This window comes from Bos indicus x Bos taurus, chromosome 23 (assembly GCF_003369695.1).
Source record: "Bos indicus x Bos taurus breed Angus x Brahman F1 hybrid chromosome 23, Bos_hybrid_MaternalHap_v2.0, whole genome shotgun sequence".
Taxonomy (NCBI): Eukaryota; Metazoa; Chordata; class Mammalia; order Artiodactyla; family Bovidae; genus Bos; species Bos indicus x Bos taurus.
The window spans coordinates 41631081-41650171 of record NC_040098.1 but is presented as its reverse complement, the minus strand read 5'-3'; the positions used below and the strand labels follow the sequence as shown (position 1 = coordinate 41650171).

The 19091-nt window shown below is 43.6% G+C and overlaps 1 protein-coding gene across 11 annotated transcripts in view; it reads right to left on the bottom strand.

Moving 5' to 3' along the window:
* Positions 1–19091, bottom strand: part of ATXN1 (ataxin 1) — a 414527-nt gene that overhangs the window by 186491 nt on the left and 208945 nt on the right. Inside the window, exon 5 of one of the 11 annotated variants that reach the window (XM_027525449.1) lies at positions 13181–13254. The exons of the other annotated variants lie outside the window; for them this stretch is intronic. The gene's annotated coding sequence lies outside the window, so the exon portion shown is untranslated. The remainder of the gene's footprint in view (positions 1–13180; positions 13255–19091) is intronic. 11 annotated transcript variants of the gene reach the window in all.

Below are 19091 nucleotides of genomic sequence, written 5' to 3'. Positions count from 1 at the left end.
GCATAACACATTTACAGATCTGTGATGACAAGACACGGCAGAGAAAACTGTGGGTATCTGTATTGTATTCTCTTTTTCTCCACGCCCCAAAAATGAGATGAGAAAAATGAAAACAAAGTAAAACCATTTACTGTGAACAATCAGGGCTTGTCAGGTGGCTCAGTGGTAAGGAATCCACCTGCCAATGTAGGAGACTTAAGAGACTCAGGTTTGATCCCTGGGTGGGGAAGATTCCCTGGAAAAGGAAATGACAACCCACTCCAGTATTCTTGCCTGGAGAATCCCATGAACAGAGGAGCCTGGTGGGCTACAGTTCACGGGGTCACAAAAGCCGGACACAACCAAAGCAACTAGGCACATGCCCACATGAACAATTAGGTAATACAGATAAGGAAGGAAAAAACCCCAGATAATACAAAGCAGCAAAAGTTCCACTAATAACACTTTGAACATTTTCACTTCTACAGCAGCAAGGTCTCAGCTATGCTCAAATATACAGAATATAACATACACATACTTATATCAATAAAATTATATACATATATACAGTGTATTTATAACATTCTATGATACCATTCATATTGTTCTTGTCTAATATCTTACTTGTTATATTGTAAAACTTTTTTAACATCAACAAATTCATACCCATCATAATTGTTTAAGGACTACAAGAGTATTGCGATGAAAGAACGAACCACTAAATCCGTATTTGTTGAATTTACAGAATTTATCAGTGTCCCACATTTATGAGAAACGACTACATTTATGGTAGCGTGTGATTCTTTTGCTTCTACATCATCACCAAGATTGGGAAAGGCAGCGTGTATAAATATCAGAAGCCTTAACAACAAAAAATTGTTTTGGTTTGAGTGGGTGTAGCTGAGAAGACTACAAACTAGTACATATACTGTAGGGAATAATATCACAAATCATAATAGTCAGTGAGTCTCCAATACATTGAAAGGGGACAAAATTTTAAAGACCAGGAGTACCAGCGGATATAGATGCCTCTTTCAAGTGTGAAAATCGTTAAGTCTGAAGTTCAAGAGGTGTCCCTGTTTACGGCCCGATTGTGGTGGAGTGATTTCATGCTACAGAGAGAAGTAAACTGGAAATTGTAGACTCCTGTGTGAACCTAAAAATTATAATCACATTATACAAACTAGAAAACTTTTTAAAAAAAAAATCAGAATTTACCATATTTAGAAGATATCAAGAATGGGAATGTTTGTGCGGTCTCGATATTTCTAATCTAATTTCCTTCTCAAAGAGAATGGTTGGTCTGGTAAAAACGTATGTGATACAGCTTAACTGAGTTGCACGACACGTGCTTGTCCTCGGCTGAGAAACTAGTAACCAGGAAAGTGAAGGTATGCCTGCGATCAGCAGAGTGTAGAGTGAACACGTCCTCCAATTATGAATGGAACCCTTTAATGCATTGCCAACCCTGCTCCTACAAGCAGGCAGGAGGTGGGGAACTGCCAGGGAGCACAGCGAAAGAAGACAGGGCACATTGTGGCAGCAGAGAAATGCCAAATCAGATACCAGCTGAAAAATTCTGGTATCTGAGACCAAAAGTGGAGAAACACAAGAGTTCGACTTGTGGGTTCCCACAAATGCACAGGTGATAAACCCTTCACACGCTACGTTCTAAGAAAAGTTCATGCTTTGTCCAGCTTATGCGACTTTTAGGGGAAGTAACAATTTGTGGTGGGGGGCATGTTCGTAGAAGAGATTTCTACTGTCCTATGTTGTCCATGAGTAACAGCATCAACACCTGGAGATAAGAACTTAGATCTTAAAATTTAGCTCTGGATGGAAGCAGAGAAAGCATCGCTTCCACAACTCCCTCTACGGACTTTACTGTATGGTGGAATATGGAGTGAGCTACGTTTAACAGATCTCTTTTGATGGTACAGTTTAGGAGCTTGTGAGAAGTTCCTAGATCTAACCATGAACTTCTTAAAGGGACAGAGTTTCTGCTTTGCTTCTCTCTGTCATGGTCCCTGCTTTCTGCATGAGAGGAAACCAGATGGTCAGGCTGTGGTGTGCACTATCCAGTATAATGTCTCTTTTATGCAGTGGAACCTAAATGACACATGTTCTTAAATGTGCTTTCAAAGGGACCTTTGCATCCTTTGATGGTGTAGGTAGGCTGGCCCGGAGTACATCCTTTGATGGTGTAGGTGGGCTGGCCCAGAGTACATTCTGTAGAGCAGACCCAGCCATGGAAAATGAGGGTTTAGATTCTAAGACACCCCCATCCAATTGTGTGTCTCTGGTAAATATGATGTAGCTAGGAAAACTGGACTGACACTCTCTATTCCACACTTACAACATATTTTTGGACTACTGATTTAGGAAAGTTCTGTGTTGCCATTGTATAATGTCATCCTGAGTAAGCACTGGATTCCTTATTATTAACTATTCCCATTTACTGGGTGGCTAATTATGCCAACAAGGGCTTCCCTGGTGGCTCAGCAGTAAAGAATATGCCTTCAATGCAGGAGATACAGGTTCAATCCCTGGGTCAGGAAGATCCCCTGAAGAAGGAAAAGGGAACCACTCCAGTGTTCTTGCCCGGGAAATCCCATGGACAGAGAAGCCTGGCAAGCTATAGTCCATGAGGTTGCAAAAGAGTGGGACACGATTTCATGACTGAACAACAACACTTATGCCAACAAGTTTTATCCACTATCTTTAATTCTCACAAAATCTCTGTAAAACAGGTTCTCTTAGACCCAATGTGCAGATAAGGAAAACAAGGTTCAAGACACGTGGCCTACCCAAGGTTACATAACCAGTAGGTGACAAAGCAAGAATTCTAAGCCAGGTCTGCCTGGCTTTTCTGGCCAAAGAGAAAAAGAGAGGAGCACTGTGGCAACAAGCATGTGGATTTCTGTATGGAAGCCCTGGTACGTAGCATTCTGTTGAACACAAAAGCCAGCACTTGCTCCCACTAAATAAGCAGACATTTCTTTTTCAGGTTATAAAATAGATGGGGGGCAGCAAGTGAGGATGCTAGAACCGATGTCACCCACAGCAGTGAAGGGCGACTCGCGCCATCCAACAGGCGCTGGGCAAACACGCTTCAGGCAGAGGAGCAGGACCAAACTGCTGACAGTTGCAACGACACAAAACGTAGCCGTGGCAAGTCGCTTGAACAATTACTTCGCATCATTCTGATTATGAGCCACAAGCATGCAATCAGCAGCACAGAGACGATCTCAAATGATCTCCATCAGCATTTTACTTCAGCTATCACAGCAGATGGAACAGACTCTCATCTGACCTAAACACAATGTTAATGACCCACATACGAAGAAAGTGCAGGCAGAACAGGGGCACGGGGGCAGTGGCCTTGCTGGACGCCAGTGGTCATAATAGATGCATTTTATTTCGTTCAACTTCTCCATTTACTACCTCAGAGTAAATAAACACCATTTATGTGTTTCTCATCTGATACACTTATCCACAGTCTAACTCAATTGAAAGACTTAAGTAAGCTTACAAATTCCCCAGACTTAATAATGCATGTGGTACACATCTCTACAATCATATTCCATTGTAAATTTTTGTGAGTTTGCATTTCCCCCACTCAATTGTGGCCCAGCCCTGAGAGCAAGGAATTGACATCATTTATTTCTGTATTCCCAACATCGAGTCCAGTGTCTGGCATCAACAGTAGACAACAAAATATGCAGAAATGAATGAAGTCTCATCGGGCCATAAATAAGAAGGCACACTTACTGAGCGGATGGATGACCCCCCAGTTGTTCTAAGGGCAAGATCTGAATTCCAAAATGTGTCTACAAATTGAAAAGATGATGGTACAAATTGAAAAGATTTGGGGAAATATATATCATGAAAATCTGTTCCTAGGGGGAAAAAACACACAGATACAAAAATAAGGAAATACTGCCCTCATACCAACTGAAGAAAATCATTTGCAAGGGGATTCTCACCAGACTGTGCTCAACATTAAAGCCTTTAAACTCATGGAGGAGAGAGTATTTGGGGAGCAGTTCCCGAGGAGAGTAATTAAAATCACTATAGGTTAGGAACCACATCTGGAAGAGAAATACTGATTGTTAGATTAAGGGGTGGGGGGGGGCGGAGAATTCAACTTTTCTTCTCAAAAAGTAAAGGAAAAAGGCTATAAAGCTTTCAATAGATCAGCACTAAACCATGGGCTTTCCTGGTGACTCAGTGGTAAAGAACCTGCCTGCCAATGCAGGAGACATAAGAGACCTGGGTTTGATCTCTGGGTCAGGAAGATCCCCTGGAGAAGGAAATGGCAACCCACTCTAGTATTCTTGCCTGGGAAATCCCATGGATAGAGGAGCCTGTTGGGCTACAGTCCATGGAGTCGCAAGAGTCGGACGTTTAGCAACTAAACAACAAGAAATGAAAACTAACACTTTCACTATGAGTTGGGGCAGTAAGCCTCGTGAAATGGGATAAAGCCTCTATTTCGCCTTTAGATAAATATTATATCTACAGCAAGATGTGACGTCTCACCAGATTCATCCACTATTGAGATCCTATTTGGACTGTACTGAATGGTTACCTGCCATTCTGTGTGAAAAGGCATTTTCAGGTAGACGTTACTCCTAGCTTCATGATTTCCTGGGAGCCTGTGTTTGTGGGTGATTATGAGTGTATGTTGTGTGCGCACAGGTCTAGAATTCCCAATGATCTCAAAGGATATTATAAATAATCTTTTTTAAAACTTTTATATTGGAGTTTATTATAACGTTCTGTTAGTTTCAACTGCAAAGCAAAGTGACTCAGTTATATATACACATGCATCTATTCTTTTTCAAATTCTTTTCCCTTTAGGTTGTTACACAATATTGAGCAGAGTTCCCTGTGCTATACAGTAGGTCCTTGTTGTTATCCAGCAAAGGAGGGATATAGTTTGGGAGTTTGGGATTGAGATGTACACACTGCTATGCTTAAAATAAAAACCTTTTAAATTGAATATTTAATATCCTTGACTTGCCAAAACATACTATATAAGCTCCTCAAAGTCCATGCCCGTACACCTTAACAATTCTCCTGGTAATTAGCATAAGATCACTGCATGAACGGCTAAACGGTTGAACAGAGGGCAAGACAAAATCAGCAAACCAACGGCATCTTAAAATTCCAAAACTGCCCATTGCTACCTTAGCAAGGCTGCACCTCTGGCTTGGAGGGAGTGGTAAAAGAAGCAGGATGCTATTTTTAGAGTAAAAAGCCACAAGCTTTCTGTGCTATACGTTTCCCAGCCACGTCCCTGCAGTATAACTCCTCTTACTGTACGTAAAGATCAGAGCTACTTCACTGAAGTTTAGTATAAACAGGGACTTTCACAGGGCAAAGGCAAGCGTCAAATACTGTGACTTTTTTTTTGGCTATGGCATGTGGGATCTTAGTTCCCTGACCAGGGACTGAACCTGTGCCCCTTGCACTGGAAGCGTTGGAGGCTTAAACCACTGGAGCGCCAGTGAAGTCCTCTAGATACTGTAACTTTAAAAAATGCTGCCTGTGTTAGAAACCTTTCAGCCACACTGGGCAGGAGTCCTGCTAGATGCAAAAGTTATGGCCCCAATCAAACAAAAAAGGCTTAATTAAAGAACACATCTGGACACAACGTTGGAGTTCAGCAAATTCTCAAAAGTCATTTTCTCTTACACCTCCATGAGCTTCACAGCTTTCAAACTACTCGAGTGTAGAGTGAATGGTCAGCCGTCAACACCACTATATCGTGTCGATTGTTTAACGGTACTTCTTAAATGTCTAGAATAGTCAAGGGCTGGCAAACTTTTTCAGTAAAAAGAGCCAGACAGGAAATGTCTTAGGTTTTGTGGGTCTGACAATCTGTCACAACCACTCAGCTCTGGTACTGTCCCACAAAGGCTGCCATAGACAATACTATACAAACGGGCATGGCTGTGTGCCAATAAAATTTTATTTGTAAAAGCAAGAGGAGGTGGGATATGGCCCATGGGCCAGAGTCTGTCAACCCCTGGTATAGAATATCATCACATTGGGAACCTGAAAAACAGAATCTCTGTTTCCTCCTTTTCCCCAAAAGAGATTTTATTTTAACTTAGTAAAAAGTCAGATGACAATATCACACACTATCCAAAAGCAGTAACTGGCTTATTTCTGCAGCACTCACCACTGAACTTCCTTTACAATAAGTGGGAAGGGCAAATCTTTCAGTGTCAGGTGGAATTTTCCAGAGGGGCAAGTCTCTGCATTTATGTCTGCATGACATACATGTAAAGGGAAGAGGCTGCCCAGAGAACCCTGGGTAAGTGCCCAATAGCCTCAAGAAGCAGGGAAGAGGCTGCCCCAGAGAAACCTGGGTAAGTGCCCAATAGCCTTGAGAAGCAGGGAAGAGGCTGCCCCAGAGAACCCTGGGTAAGTGCCCAATAGCCTTGAGAAGCAGGGAAGAGGCTGCCCAGAGAACCCTGGGTAAGTGCCCAATAGCCTCGAGAAGCAGGGAAGAGGCTGCCCCAGAGAACCCTGGGTAAGTGCCCAATAGCCTTGAGAAGCAGGGAAGAGGCTGCCCCAGAGAACCCTGGGTAAGTGCCCAATAGCCTTGAGAAGCAGGGAAGGGGCTGCCCCAGAGAATCCTGGGTAAGTGCCCAATAGCCTCAAGAAGCAGGGAAGAGGCTGCCCCAGAGAACCCTGGGTAAGTGCCCAATAGCCTCAAGAAGCAGGGAAGAGGCTGCCCCAGAGAACCCTGGGTAAGTGCCCAATAGCCTTGAGAAGCAGGGAAGAGGCTGCCCCAGAGAACCCTGGGTAAGTGCCCAATAGCCTTAAGAAGCAGTGACCTTTCTAGGCAATCAGGGAGACATCTGTGCCAGGGCCAAAAACAAACCACCTGATTAAAAATGGGCAAAGGACTTGAACTGACATTTCTCCAAAGAAAATACACAAATGGCCAATAAGCACACAAAATAATGCTTAGCATCGCTAACCATCAGGAAAAGGCACATCAAAACCATACTGAGATACCACTTTGCACTTCTTAGGATGGTGGCGATTATCAAAAACAACAAACAAAACCACAGAAATACCATGTAATGGCCAGAATGTGGAGCAACTGCAATGCTTATGCATTACTGGTGGGAATGTAAAAGGGTGCAGATACAGCTACTGTGGAAAACAGTATGATTGTTCCTTAAAAAAAAATTAAACACAGAATACCATATGATCCAGCAATCCCACTTCTGAATATATACCCAAGAAAGGAAGGAAGGACTTGAACATACATCTGTACATGCATGTTCATAGCAGTCTTATTCTTTAAAAGCAAAAGCTGGATGCTCTCAAGTGTGATTGAGCAAATGGTAGTCATCAAACACGCAGGGCAATATTATACAGCCTTTTAAAAGGAGGACATTCTAACACATGTTACAACATGGAGGAATCTCGAGGACATTATGCTACATGAAATAAGTCACAAAGGGACATACACTATATGATTCCACTTATATGAGGTACCGAGAGCCATCCAACTCATAGACAGAAAGTAGAATGGTTGTCAGGGGCTGGAAGGAGGGGTAATGGAGGGTCTGCTTCATGGGTACAGAGTTTCAGTCTGGGAAGACAGAAGGCATTCTTCAGATGAATGGATGATGATAGCTGCACAACACTGTGAATGTCCTTTATATTAGTGAAGTGTACACTTAAAAATAATAAATTTCATTTTATGCATACTTAACCACAAGTTTTTAAAAAAGATTTTTGAAAAAAATCACATTTTTCAGGTGATCTGTTTAGACCAGGTTATCCCAAGGAGGTCCAAGTCTGTCATGCTTGAGAGGGCTGGTTTACAGGAAGCCGCTGAGGAATTGCAACTGGGTTTGAAAATTTGACAGCCTCTGTTCCCAGGTGGCTCAGATGGTAAAGTGTCTGCCTGCAATGCGGGAGACCTGGATTCGATCCCTGGGTTGGGAAGATCCACTGGAGAAGGAAATAGCAACCCACTCCAGTACTCTTACCTGGAAAATTCCATGGACAGAGGAGCCTGGTAGGCTACTGTCCATAGGGTTGCAAAGAGTCAGACACTTTCAGTGACTTCACTTTCACTACATCTAGAATCATTTGGACTAGAAGAAAATACGAGCGTTCCCACTAACATGGAATAGGACCTTATGGTCCCTGCCCACCCCACCCATGTCCTCCACCTGCTTTTTGTCTGCAGAAAAACTTTAACCAAAAAACATGTTTAATCAGAGAAATGAGAAAATACAGAAATAAAAGAAAACAGTCAAATAATAATAGTTCTATCATTAAGCAAAGTCAAGGACTTTTAGTTCCTCTTCAAAGGCTGCAGATAATATTCTGAGCTGTGAGAATATCCTTTTAGCTGTTTTGTAGATACTGAAACCCCAACCAGGTGGAAGAAGCTAACTACATGATGACCAGACTGTAGCCATGACATAAGCCGCCACAATTCCAAGAACTGAACTCAAGGAAATGCGAACAAACCGACCTGGAACTGAAGATTCACTATACTTAAAACAGTCAAGATGACACTGATCAGACCACCCCATGGCCTAGCTCCCTCCTTAGTTGATACATCCCTGAAACCCCCATTAAAGGCTATTGCCCACTGACTGCCAGGAGATGGGAGAGAGTCAGCCTTTGGGCACAAGTCTGTCTCCTCCTCCATTTGCACATTGCAGTCCTCCAAAATAAAGCAAACTTTCCTTTCCACCAACCTTGCCTCTTTATTGGCTTCTGAACGGTGAGCAGCCAGACCCCACTCTAAGCAACGCTAAGACTCAGAGTGAACCAGGGCACCCAAGATCTGTGATGTGGCCAGAAGACGAGCACTCTGCTCTCTGAATGCTACAGCCTCAGAGACTCAATATGACAGTGAATCAGTCAGTGACAGCTAAGAAGAAAAGGGAACTTTACCTATCTACTTCACGGAAGGACATAAGAAAGAACAGAGAGGTAAAAGAAATCCCTGTCATCAAGGCAAAGCAACTCCCTGTGGAAAATTCTGAAAGAGATGGGAATACCAGACCACCTAACCTGCCTCTTAAGAAACCTGTATGCAGATCAGGAAGCAACAGTTAGAACTGGACATGGCGAACAACAGACTGGTTCCAAATAGGAAAAGGAGTACGTCAAGGCTGTATATTGTCACCCTGCTTATTTAACTTATATGAGGAGTACATCATGAGAAACGCTGGGCTGGAGGAAGCACAAGCTGGAATCAAGATTGCTGGGAGAAATATCAATAACCTCCAATATGCAGATGACACCACCCTTATGGCAGAAAGTGAAGAACTAAAGAGCCTCTTGATGAAAATAAAAGAGGAGAGTGAAAAAGTTGCCTTAAAGCTCAACATTCAGAAAACTAAGATCATGGCATGTGGTCCCATCACTTCATGGCAAATAGATGGGGAAACAGTGGAAACAGTGTCAGACTTTATTCTTCTGGGCTCCAAAATCACTGCAGATGGTGATTGCAGCCATGAAATTAAAAGATGCTTACACCTTGGAAGGAAGTTATGATCAACCTAGACAGTACATTAAAAAGCACAGACATTACTTTGCCAACAAAGATCCGTCTAGTCATGGCTACGGTTTTTCCAGTGGTCATGTATGGATGTGAGAGTTGGACTATAAAGAAAGCTGAGCACCAAAGAATTGATGCTTTTGAACTGTGGTGTTGGAGAAAACTCTTGAGAGTCCCTTGGACTGCAGGGAGATCCAGCCAGTCCATTCTAAAGGAGATCAGTCCTGGGTGTTCATTGGAAGGACTGATGCTGAAGCTGAAACTCCAATACTTTGTCCATCTAATGTGAAGAGCTGACTCATTTGAAAAGACCCTGACGCTAGGAAACATTGAGGGCAGGAGGAGAAGGGGATGACAGAGGATGAGATGGTTAGATGGCATCACCGATTCGATGGACATGGGTTTGGGTAGACTGTGGGAGTTGGTGATGGACAGGGAGGCCTGGCGTGCTGCGGTTCATGGGGTCGCAAAAAGTCGGACACTACTGAGCGACTGAACTGAACTGAACTCCCTGAGGATGAAGGTGATAACTCAGAATCTCCAGCTACAATAAGAAAAGTCTTTCCCTCCCTAACCCTGCTCTCCTTGGTCACATCCATCTGACTGCTTTTAGTTGACGCTCTTGAAATATAAGCTCCTCTAATTCTGAACAATGCTCAACACCATAGAACCATGCCCAGGAGGTGACCTTATGAGAACTGTCCGTATTTGCAGATCACTCTTCCAGGGGTTACTCGGGTATGCTTACATTCTTGCAAAGTCAAGCTAACAGAGGGCCACATGACCTACGACCAACAGGGTGATGCTGAGTCATGGTTTCTCAAGTGAAGGAAAATGATACTTCTTCCCATATTCTTGATAAGAAACAGGAAGATTCTTCCAAGTATAAGGAAGGAGAAAAATCCTACAGCCACACTGCTTATATATGACATGGACAACTACATACTAGTGATGATGGATCTTCTCCCACCCAAAACAAGGAGGAAGACTGGGTTATCTTCCAACTCAGTTATCCAGAATGGCCATCCGAGGGTCTCAAATATCCCCACTAACTACAGTATTTTCTAACTATCAGAGTTTTAGCCAACATGATGGAAAATGCAATTTTTCTTCAAGAGCACTCATCTCTGTTGTAACCTTGTTTTTTTTTGTTTTTGTTTTTGTTTTTGCCAGTTCTTGTCAGAGAATTCAAAGCACTGAAGGGAAATGTGTATATGGGGGGAAAAAAACTGCTGGAGGAAGAAAAATAAACTCAGAGCAGGGGTATAGACAAGATTTTTAGATAGCAAAAGCCATTAGTAAACAGGGTTATGTTGAATAACCAGCTGGAGGGAAGAAAGAAGCCCTGGTTTGTAGCGTTTGCAGATTTCTATAAACCCTCCCACCATGACCAACTTCCGGCTAGCAACACGATGCCAACTTGTTCTAAAATTTCCTAAAAATTTAACAACTAACTTGTGAAAGCCAGTGCAAGCTGGCTCCAACACACCACTGGCTGAAGCCCATTTCCCTTATCTCATCAAAATCAATTAGCCCTGTTTCATATCTGAAATAAACCCCCAAAGCTACAGTCCTTTCTTAATTTCAGGCCTCTTCTTATTTTTCTTGTTCTTGTTGTTGAGTCACTAAGCCGTGTCTGACTCTGCCACCCCATGGACTGCAGCACACCAGGCTTCTCTGTCCTCCGCTATCTCCCAGAGTTTGCTCAAACTCACGTCCATTGAGTCAGTGATGCCATCCAACCATCTCATCCTGTGTTGTCCCCTTCTCCTCTTGCCCTCAATCTCTTCCAGCATCAGGGTCTTTTCCAATGAGTTGGTTCTTGGTGTCAGGTGGCCAAAGGATTGGAGCTGAAGCTTCAGCATCAGTCCTTCTGATGAATATTCAGGGTTCATTCCCTTTAGGATTGATTGGTTTGATCTCCTTTCAGTCCAATGGACACTTGAGTCTTTTCCAACACCACAATTCAAAAGCATTAATTTTTCAGTGCTCAGCCTTCTTTATGGTCTAACTCTCACATCTGTACAGGACTACTAGAAAAACCATAGCTTTGACCATATGGACCTTTGTAGGAAAAGTGATGTCTCTGCTTTTTAATACGTTGTCTAGGTTTGTCATAGCTTTCCTTCCACGGAGCAAGTGTCTTCTAATTTCACAGCTTCAGTCACCATCCACAGTGATTTTGGAGCCCAAGAAAATAAAATCTGTCACTGCTTCCACTTTTTCCTCTCCTATTTGCCATGAAGTGATGGGATCAGATGCCATGATCTTAGTTTTTTTTTTTTTTTTTTTTTTTACTGTTGAGTTTCAAGCCAGCTTTTTCACTCTCCTCTTTCACTTTCATCAAGAGACTCTTTAATTACTAAAAGAGATCTGTTGGGATTTCCCTGGTTCAGTGGTTGGGACTCTGCCTTCCAATATAGAGGACATGGGTTTGATCCCTGGTTGGGGAACTAGGACCCCTACATGCTACATGCATGGGAAAATAAAAAGATTAACAAAAATAATTTTTTTTAAGATATCATATCTTTTCTTCCATCTCCCTGCCTGGAATAAAATTAGCTCAAGCCTGATAGTGTATAAGAAGCCTTCTTCAAATGCTCTTTGACTGTACTAGCTTTTCTCCGTTCTGATTTTCGACAGCACTTCTCTATTACTCCTCTTGGATTCTAGAGGGTTGGGTTCCATGAGGGCAGAGAAGGTTCTCATAGCACTTCGCCCCCGCCGAGTCCGTGACCTGGATTGAACTGAAGGAAATCCTGCTGACTTTTCCATCTGGGCTGATGCTGTCCAGTGAGTGAGGCTCACCAGCTAGGACCCATGGGCACAAGGGCGCTCACTACTGTACACGCCAAACTTCCCTGGCAGGAAGGGAGGAAACTAATATTTGTTGAGCAGGAAATTTCTGTAAGCCCTAGAGCCCAGACCTTGGTTTCTAACACCGTTTTGTAGCAAAAGGAACCAGAGTTCTTTGGAGAAACAGCGAATTCTAGAACTGGGGCAGGGAACATTCAAGATTAATATGAAAGGAATGCTTAAAAAACAAAAAAAACCACAATGATGATGGCATATCAAAGCAAAACAGGAATCAACATTCCTAATATTCCCCATGGCCAAAACTGGAACAATTTAAGAAACAAGATAACTAGCACTGGATTATAACCTAAAGAATAAAAACACTCATTAGTTTATACTGATATAAGAAATGAGATGGCTGGATAGCATCACCTACTCAATGGACATGAGTTTGAGCAAACTCTGGGAGAGAGTGAACGACAGGGAAGCTTGGCATGCTGCGACTGTGGGGTCAAAAAGAGTCAGACACGACTTAGTGACTGAACAACAGCAAAGAAATGACAGTCAATAAATAAATGGAGGAGACTACACAAAGCTGTGCATAAGACTTCATTAAGATACACTGATCGCAAGGAGGGGGAAGGCAGCTCCCAGCTCCTTAGGTGTGGCTTTTCCCAAAGAGTATAACGTGGAAGGTGGGCGGGTGGAGGTGTGTACGCCAAGAGTAACTGAGTGGAGAAAGGGCATGAACGCCACCTCAGACCGATGATCAAGGTCAACATCAACAGGGATAAGTCACGTTGATAGCGTGTCCCTGATATACATGATGTGACGAAAATGGCAACTTACCAATTTTGAGGAGTACTGATCAGTTCTTTCGCTGAACGTCCTTCAGCTGGGGTTTTTCTAATCCTAACAGAAACCTAGGAGAAATCCCCAATGATCAGCACTCCTCAGAACTGTCAAGGTCATGTCAAGTCTGAAAAACTGTCATGTTCTAGAGGAGCCTCAGGAGAGATGACAGCTAAATGTAACACGGCCTTCTGGATGGGGCCCTGAAACAGGAAAAGGACATCGGGTAAAAACTAAGGAAATCTGAATAAACTGTGGACTGTAGTTACTATATATATATAGTTTTACTTAATACCCCAAATGCTGTTCAATGGTTTCATTCTCATTTTACAGGACAATGAGGAGAAAAAAAAAAAAAAAGATATAACTATTTTGCCCAAGCAAACAAAGTTAGCAATTGGTAGAATTCAAATTGAAACTCATGTTGAGTTGTTCTAAGAGATTTAGAAGTTTTAACTCATTAATCCTCACAGCAGCACAATAAAGAAGGAGGACTAAGATTATTCCCTTTCCTGGTGTAGAAACTGAAGCTCAGAGAGGCAGGGTGAGTTGTTCAGGGTTGCACAGCTAAGGTTGCTCACAGTAAAAAAGTTTCTCAGGAATTGTTTATTTGACCCAAATGTAAACATATCTGATTATTCTGGAGCATCTCATTTTAGAAAGTTAGTTTCATGATTTCTCCCTTTAACCTCTTTTACAGAAAATTTACCCCCAACCCCACCATCAGCAGTGAAAGACTGCATTCTTGCCAATGAGCTGCAATTAGGCTATTAAGTAACAGACACAAGGCCAATGTTTGTTAATTAGCCAAAAGCCATATAGGATAATGAGCTCTAGATTCTGCAGAGTTTTATATTCCACACAGACCCTCCAAATCATGCGTGTGGCTTGGATGGATTACAATACTTGCCCTTATCACAGTTTAAAAACACATCATTATTGCTCCGGTCAATAAACATCTTGAACAGTGCATTCACAATACATCTACTTCTTTGATAATTTCCATTTACTCGGTCATTTACTCACCTGATCTTCAATTCTTAGTTGACCTTACCTACCTTAGGACTTTTTTGTGTATTTGTTTCATATGAAGTTTTTCTTGAGAGATAGGAGTTAATTAAATGATTTAGGAAAAATGTGCCTCTTCTGACTCGAATACTGGATTGTTATTATATTTTACGAAAGTTAAAGTTTATTCCAGATCACTTTAAGTGTGCGCTGTCCTGAGTTTAGGTGCTTGACAGACTCATGAGTGCCAGCAAATGTTGAAGCTGTCTAGAAGGTTTCCCTCTTCTCCTCCTCTGTGAATCGATGGCCTTGCCAACTGCCACCAGAAAAAAAGTGTTTCTCTTCTGCCACGTGATGCGACCAAGGGCGAAAGCCAGCTCTCTGCTTACCCTCAGAAAAGGGCTCAGTGCACGAGTATCTGTAGACTAGCAATGACTTTCTAATCAGAATAAAATCCAATTCAGGCAAAAAAACAGATGCTCGACTAGGAAGGGGAAAAAAGTCTTACTTCCCAGAAGTGATGCTTCAATCACTACATTCTTCCAATCAGATACAATGAGTTTAATGGCAACATGCCAGATTAGGACATTTGATGAAACCCTTTGAAAGAATTAAGTTCCTTCCTACCTCGTAAGAAATCTACCCTGGGGACAGGTATTCCCTTCTTCTCTACGCCCCCAAAACCCTGCCAGCCAGTGAGAGACTATAAGTGGTCAGGGCACCAACTCTGAAGACAAAGTCTAGGTTTAAATGACCTTGGACTAATTACTTAATCTCATTGTTCTTGGATGCTGAATTTGCATAATAATGGTTGTAAGGATTAAAGGATTAATATATTAAAAAGCACTCAGAATTTTGGGGCACATTATTAAGTACTACTTTTGCTATTTGTTGTTTAGTCGCTCAGTTGTGTCCGACTCTTTGCAACCCCATAGACTGTAGCCCGCCAGGCTCCTCTATCCATGGGATTTCCCAGGCAAGAATACTGGAGTGGGTTGCCATTATGGATAGACAACAAAACAGCTGACTGCTGCCCAATGATTCCAAAATAAGTATTATAACCTACCCTCTCCCCCTACCTCCCCCTCACCCACTCACTGTCCTTCACCTGCCCACCTGCTCTCAAAGTTTGTTCATTTAAGACCTGTATCTATTCCAAAGCCATTAAGGCCTGGTCTGCAACCACAGGATGTTGGCACATAGAAACCCCTATTTGCATGGCTAATGTATTTATCCAGATTAAATGTATGGCTAACTATACAGTTCACTTCTCCTTTTTTTTTTTAAACTAGGGTTTTTCGCATGCAGATTTTATCATCATGCTTACTTCCTCTCTTTTCTTGTATTAAAAAATCTTTTCATCTTCTGCTGTGTCCCACCCCACTGTTGAATTTTTTAAAAAGGAAAGAAAAAGCACACCAGCCAACAGGCTCAGAACCCTAAGTATTTTGCTCTGAACTTCACACTGACAGTATTCTACACTGTCATGGCAGTTTAACAGAGAATTGAAATTTAATGAGAAGAGATAAGAGAGAAGTACAGATAAAGGAACTCTTGAAAATCAGCCCTAACAGTCCCACGAAGGCCTGGGTGGCCTCAGAGCTTATTAATATAGACTGCCTCTCACCAAGGGGCATGTAATTTCGTTTTGCAGTCGTTTCTTTAAAACACCATCATACTGCTTTACCTTTAAACAAGGACATTCTGTAACCAGGGATTCACCTATGGGGCTTAGTCATCCGATCGGCCTCAAGGTCGCCGACTTGAGTAACACGATGAGAATGACCTCATTCACCCACTATAGAACCGTTATATCACCGATCGATACAGGAGGCCTCTGCGCATTGTCAACAAAGCCTTCTCGAGGGAGCGCCCTGCATACATCAGAAACAAATTACACCCTTAAAGGCAGATGACATACGAATGCAGAAAGATCCTTTCTGCAAGGCAAAGCTTTTGTTCAGTGTGAAAGGAGCACCAATCCAACCTCAAAAAAGGGCAGGGGGTGGGGGTGAAGGAAGAGAGAGAAGAGAGAATCTTTGACATGTTTCTCTTGCCTTGCCTCTCGGATGCAGGATGCATCTTCCAGGGGCTCACGAGGCAGGAGGGGAGACAAAAATGGGAGTATGATTACAAGGGACTGTGATGCTGAGGACCGAGAACCAGCAACACTCCTGGCACACCCATTAGGAATGTGCTCTACGGCACCAATTTCACAAGGCATGGTGAAATAGTAACAGTGTCCACGATATACGTGGGAAATGGCTCACCACGTATTAGTCGTTATTCGAATTAGTTTACAAGTATTGGCTCTAACTTTAGCTCTCTGACAACCTGGTGCCCTAGGGTCTAATATCATTCCCATTGTACAGATGGGAACACTGAAGCACAAATAAAGTTAAGTAGAGGTATTGAAGTCACACTCCTAAGTGGTGGGAGTTGGGATTCAAGCCCAAGCAGTTAAGACTCTGGAGTCACCATATTAAACTGGGTAGTTAACACCAACACCACCAGCACCAAGAAGTTATCTTTGTGCTTTTTTCTACAGGTGCTTCTTCCCTCTTCTTGGAAGAACAGTCCCGTACATTTGCTTATGGATTTCTCTCCCAGTAGAGCCTCCCCCGGGCAGGTGTTCCATGCACGGCTGTGGAATGAAGGATGAATCACTGACCCTAGTCAATCCTTCTTCATTCATTCTGTGAGACAGGCTGAGGATTTCCAATTAACCTTGTTTTCAGATAAGGAAAGTGAGGTTCGGGGAAATCAAGTGACTTGTCCAAGGCCATATTGCTTTGAACATGGTTTCTTGCAGAACTTAACAGTGGTTTTTAAATTTGAAAACCCATGGGATGTTTGTAAGAAATCAAGATAAATATTCTATTTATAGACTGTAAATAACATCTCTTTAGAGATATAGGAGAGAGGCCACATCCAGTGCACAGGTCTGGCCTCTCTAGTGATTCAGGACAAAGCACAGGTGGAGAGGGCACTCTGCCCGAAGCCCCCTAAACTCTGAGAGAAGGCAACCCACCTTTCCCCTCACACTTCACAGAGCTTCTGACCCACAGAAGGAGACCCAGGATGGCATTCCTTCTCCTTCCAAAGCTTCAGGGCCCGGTTCTTTCCCCCCTCAACGGGGTGAGGCTTTCCCCCTCAACGGGGTGAGGCTCACCTTTTGCAGGCACCTCTTTAGCTATTTCCTTCTCTGGAGTTGCTCTGCATCTGTTCCTTTTTTAGCCCTGGGGGTATCCCCTACTGATAACTGGAAAGGAGGCAATCCCCTAGTGACTTAGGTTTTCATCACCAACCAGAGCAGAAGATGGCAAAGCACACACAGGGGTTTCACAAGCTGCTCCCGAGGGCTGGACACCTTCGACCAGACCTGGAGCCCTTTGCTGGCAGACTTGGCTCCGCAGCAGTGGGAAAGCTGCTCAGGCTGAGGCAGCAGTTTTGCAAGGACGGTGCTGAAGGCTGATCTGCGTCCAGTCGCACCCCATGGTGCTGAGTCTCAGCAGGCAGGACGTCCGAGCTGGAGGGAACCTTGGAAAGCCTTGGGTCCAGCCTCCCTTTAACAAACAGGCAACCCGCTTCTCACTCATGAAAAGTGACTAGGCCAAAGCTAGACACTGGCATGGCTCAACTAGGGGACTTCTGACCTCCTGCCCCATGCACCCAAAACTCTAAGGAGAGACAGTAGGAGGTGACTTGCAGATGGAACCCAAAAAGATTTTCTCCCAATGTCAAATGGTGAAGTGAAGTGAAAGGCACTCAGTCATGTCTGACTCTGCGATCCCATGGACTATACAGTACATAGAATTCTCCAGGCCACAGTACTGGAGCGAGTAGCCGTTCCCTTCTCCAGTGGATCTTCCGGACCCAGGAATCGAACCGGGGTCTCCTGCAATGCAGGCAGATCCTTTACCAACTGAGCTAAATGAGAAACAGTTGAACGCTTAGGATCGAACTGAATTCATGTGTGTGCACGTGCTAAGTCATTTCAGTCATGTCTTACTCTTTGCAACCCTATGGACTGTAGCCTGCCAGGCTCCTCTGTCCACAGGATTCTCCAGGCAAGAATACTGGAGTGGTTTGCCATGCCCTCCTCCAGGGGATCTTCTTGTCTCAGGCATCTCCTGCATTGGCAGGTGGGTTCTTTACCACTAGCACCACTTGGGAAGCCCCAGTTCACGTAGGGGTCTGCATAAATCATCTCTTGAGACCTTCTGGGAAATGTTTAAAATACTCTGCCCAGAAATACTTGAGGACTTGTCAAGTGCTTTGTTGTTGCCTAGTTGCTAAGTTGTAGCTGACTGTTTGTGACCCATGGACTGTAGCCCACCAGGCTCCTCTGTCCATGGGATTCTCCAGGCAAGAATACTGGAGTGAGTTGCCATTTCCTTTTCCAGGGGATCTTCCCGACCCAGGGATCGAACCTTTGTCTCCTGCACTGCAAGCAGATTCTTTACCACTGGGCCATCAGGGAAGCCCACTGTCAAGTAAAAGATAACCCTTTCCCACAGCCTCAGTTGTTCTGGAACATCTAGTTGGTTAACGGGGGAGACAGGAGAAGCACCCAGGCTTCCGCTGGGCTCCCTTTTTCTGCTCCAATGTGAGAAACGGCCCCACGATCATTAGCATATCTGATTTGCATTCACTCCAGATGAGATTTCATCACTGCATCCTATTTATTCATTCCTTAATATAAATCTAAATTGCTCTCTTCAAATAGCGGAGAGCACTCTTGCCTCCGTCAGGGGAAAGAAACCATCACAGCAAGGGATGTGCCGCGCCTTCGTCTTCTCCCCTCGCCGACACCCGCCCCGGCTCGTCCCGGGACTCAGAAAACACGCCTCTGTCTCAGGCGTGTCATACTGGGGCTCTCGGCGGACAGGAAACCTGG